Source organism: Mustela putorius, unplaced genomic scaffold (genome assembly GCF_011764305.1).
Source record: "Mustela putorius furo isolate JIRA1106 unplaced genomic scaffold, ASM1176430v1.1 tig00003869_pilon_pilon_pilon, whole genome shotgun sequence".
NCBI classification, from domain to species: Eukaryota; Metazoa; Chordata; class Mammalia; order Carnivora; family Mustelidae; genus Mustela; species Mustela putorius.
Window position 1 is genome coordinate 1,611,140 of NW_025422021.1, and position 4,471 is coordinate 1,615,610.

General features: G+C 40.5%; 1 pseudogene; it reads left to right on the forward strand.

Annotated features, from left to right (window-relative positions):
* Nucleotides 1–2,408: 2,408 nt before the first annotated feature.
* Nucleotides 2,409–2,894, forward strand: LOC101670404 (annotated as a pseudogene).
* The last annotated feature ends 1,577 nt before the right edge of the window (nt 2,895–4,471 follow it).

Sequence of the window (4,471 nt, forward strand, 5' to 3'; positions counted from 1 at the left end):
TGTTTCATTTAATATTTATTGTTAAGCATTTTTGTGTCTATATTCATAAAGGTTAGTCATCAGTAGTTTTGTTGTTGTTGCTGTTGTCCTGTCACTGTTTTAGTATCAGGTTATTACTAGCTTTATATAAACTAATTGGAATTACTCCCTCATCTTCTCTTTTCTGGAAGACACTGTATAGAACTGGCATGAGTTTTTTCTTTACACATTCAGTAGAATTTTCTTGTAAAGGTATCTGTGCTGCCTCTTTGTTCTGCTGTTTGCTTTGCTGTGCAGAAGCTTCTGATCTTGATGAAGTCCCAAAAGTTCATTTTCACTTTTGTTTTCTTTGCCTTTGGAGACACATCTTGAAAAAAGTTGCTGTGGCCGGTGTCGAAGAGGTGACTGCCTATGTTCTCCTCTAGGATTCTGATGGATTCCTGCCTCAACAAAGAGGCAACCCACGGAATGGGAAAAGATACTTGCAAATGATAGTACACACAAAGGACTGATATCCAAGATCTATAAAGAACTCCTCAAATTCAACAACACAAAACAGATAATCACATCAAAAAACAGGCAGAAGACATGAACAGACACTTCTACAAAGAAGACATACAAATGGCTAACAGACACATGAAAAAATGTTCATCATCGTTAGCCATCAGCGAGATTCAAACCAAAACCACATTGAGATACCACCTTATACCAGTCAGAATGGCCAAAATCAACAAGACAGTAAACAACATTTGTTGGAGAGGATGTGGAAAAAGGGGAACCCTCTTACACTGCTGGTGGGAATGCAAGTTGGTGCAGCCACATTGGAAAACAGTGTGGAGATTCCTTAAGAAATTAAAAATAGAGTTACCCTATGACCCTGCAATTGCACTACTGGGTATTTACCCCAAAGATACAGATGTAGTGAAAAGAAGGACAATCTCAGGGTGTCTGGGTGGCTCAGTGGGTTAAAGCCTCTGCCTTCAGCTCAGGTCATGATTCCAGGGTCCTGGGATCGAGCCCCGCATGGGGCTCTCTGCTCAGTGGGGAGCCTGCTTCCCTTCTCTCTCTGCCTGCCCCACTACCTACTTGTGATCTCACTCTCTCTCTCTGTCTGTCAAATAAATAAATAAAATCTTAAAAAAAAAAAAAGAAGGACCATCTCTACTCCAATGTTCATAGCAGCAACGGCCACAGTCACCAAACTGGAAAGAACTAAGATGCCCTAAAACGGACGAATGAATAAAGATGATGTGGTCCATATATACTATGGAGTATTATGCTTCCATCAGAAAAGATGAATACCCAAATTTTGTTTCAACATGAATGGGACTGGAAGAGATTATGCTAAGTGAAATAATTCAAGCAGAGAGAGAGCCAGTTATCATATGGTTTCGCTTACTTGTGGAGTATAAGAAATAACACCGAGGACACGGGGAGATAGAGAGAAGAAGGGGAGCTGGGGGAAATTGGAGGGGGAGATGAACCATGAGAGAATGTGGACTCTGAGAAACAAACTGAGGGTTTTGGTGGGGAGCAAGATGGGAGGTTGATTGAATCTGGTGGTGGTTATTAAGAAGGGCACGTATTGCACGGAGCACTGGGTGTGGTGCATAAACAATGAATTCTGGAACACTGAAAATAAAATTTAAAAAAATAAATAAATAAAGGCTTCTGGGCCTGGAGATTTCTTTTTTTTTTTCTTTTCAGTGTAACAGAATTCATTGTCTATATATATATATATATACATATAAGTGCATCCAGGACAACAACAACTAAAGAAAGGGTGAGATATCTATGGAAAATAGGGATACTAAATAAAGTATTTGCCTAACAACAGTAGCAATAGTCCACTCCTCACCCCACCCCCAACATCACCATACTCCACTCTGTACTCAGATGCTGGCAAGCAAGATTATCCTCCTGCACTGAACTGGAAGGTTCTTTCAATTAGTAAACTAAACCCAAAAGAAAAATCCTACATATACTGGCCCTTTCACCAGTTTTTAACCATTGAAAATCCTGATCATCCTCTGGTGAAACCCACACTGTCAAGAAGCACAACCACACCTGAAAAAATTACCCATCAGCTTTTTAGTGACTGACTCTTAAATATGAACAGTCAAGAAGCACGAGGCATTTAAGGGAAGCTTCTGATGTGAAAGACAGAAACAAAAGCAAATAAATAGGAATGGTAGAGTTTTGAACAATCAGGACAAGGCAGTAAGCACTGCAGTAAGAAGAATGCAAGGAGAGAGAGAAGACAGTGCATTCATGAAAAGGATACCAGAAAAAGAAAGGAACATACAGAGAGTAATAAAGAGCTCCTGAAAACTAAAAAATATAACAGATATAAAAGATTCAACAATAGTCAGGAGGTAATGTGGAAGACTCTCGGAAAATAAAAACAGCTTTGCCTCTGGGATCCCGACATGCCATTCTGACTGAGGAAGACCTGGAAACGTCAGGGCAACGTGAGCCAGGGACTCACTGGCAAACACAGGAAGCACCAAGCAGGCCGGGGTAATGTTGGTGGCGGGCATCACCACAGGGTCAACGTCAATGACTATCACCAGAGTTACTTTGGAAAAGCCAGTATGAGTCATTACCACTGAAAGAGGAACCAGAGCATCTGCCCAACTGCCAAACTTAATTAACTGTGGCCCTCAGTCTGAAAAGAGATGCAGGTAAATGCTGCCAAAACCAAGACTGGAGCTGCACCTATCACTGAGGTGGTGTGATCAGGCTACTGCAGAGTTTTAGGGGAAAGGTGGCTCCCCAAACAGCCTGTAGTAATGAAGGTCACATTCTTGAGTAGAAGAGCTGAGAAGATTAGGGGTGTGTGTTTGTGTGGAGGGGAGGATGCACTGTGTCCCAGTAGCTCGAAGCCCCACGGAGGGAGGTTCATTAAATGGTAACAAGTACATTTCTAAGAAAAGAAAAAAGAAAGAAACAAACAGAAAAACCCTGAAATTAACAGAGAAGAAATAACAAAACAAAACAAACAAGAGAGGAGTTCCCATATCCATTAATAAGAGTTCCAGAAAACTAATTCAGATAAAATGAATGAGGAAGAAATTATTAAATGATAAGTAGTATATGATTCAGACTGGAATGGAAGACAGAGTCCAGGAGTGTGGATTTTGAAGGGAGAATGGAAACTGATCCGTTAGCTACGTGCTAAATTCTAGAAAGAGTTTTAGAGATCTACCGAACAGTTTGAAAATGAGTTAACATGAGAACATAGAAAAGTAAACCACACTATTATAGTGCTTTGCTGTGGAAGACTTAAGCTGCCATAATACTGTAACACTGAAGAGATAGTTAAGCCAAATGTGACCTGGTCTGGGAGAATGAAATGAGGGAAACCCAAGGGCCTGCAGGAGGGTGACGGTAAACTCCATGTTCCACGACAGAACATCCTGTCAGGAGATAATGTCTCAAACTGGAAAGCCAAGAAATAGCAGTATAAATGTGCTATTGGAAACAGAGTTCAAAACCAGAATGAAAGAGTTAAAAGTCAGTGTCTGTGGGAACCGGGAATGGGCGGGGGTGGGGGGCTAGAACAGAGCCTATGAAATTCCCCATTAGCTTTGTAGTATTATTTTATCCTAACGATATATATGCGTTATTTTGACTCAAAACTAATTTGGAAATATAACTGTTAATCCCAATGCATTCTTAAAAAAAAAAAAAACAAGCAATGCAAAATGATACTACCAAAAAAGTAAGTCTCTCCCCCTTCCCCACTGCCCAGGGTGACAAATCCTCACTCCTTGCGATGAATCTGGTGTGGATGTTTCAGGACCTTTTTTTTTTTTTCCCCTACTTTTTTTCTTCTTCTCTTTTGTTTTTGTTTTTGTTTTTTTTTTTTTTTTTTTGTAACCTGAGTAAAAGCAGCAGCTCAGGGGTAAGTAGCTGTTGTGGTTAATTTTATGTATCAACTTGGTGAGACCACAGTACCCAGCTAATTGGTTCAACAGTATTCTAGATGCTTCTGTGAAGAAATTTGTCGGATGGGCCTAATATTTAAGTCAGTAGACTCTGAGTCAAGCAAATAACCCTCCATAATGTAGGTTTTAACCTCCATAATGTAGGTTAAAAAAAATGTTTTTTTAAAGACTTATTTATTTATTTATTTATTTATTTATTTGATAGAGATCACAAGTATGCAGTGAGGCAGGCAGAGAGAGAGGAGGAAGCAGGCTCCCCCTGAGCAGAGAGCCAGATGCAGGGCTCGATCCCAGGACCCCGAGATCATGACCTGAACTGAAGGCAGTGGCTTTAACCCACTGAGCCATCCAGATGCCCCATAGGTTGAAATGTTTAAGAGAAAACATTCAATCAGTTGACGATCTTAGGATGAGATCCCCATAAAAGGCACTTCCTCCCTGGGTCTCCAGCCTGCCGGCCTCCTTGGCAGATTTTGCCTTTGCTATACTCCCTAAAATCATGTGAGCTAATTCCTTAATATAAACCTTTCTTGCTTTTGATC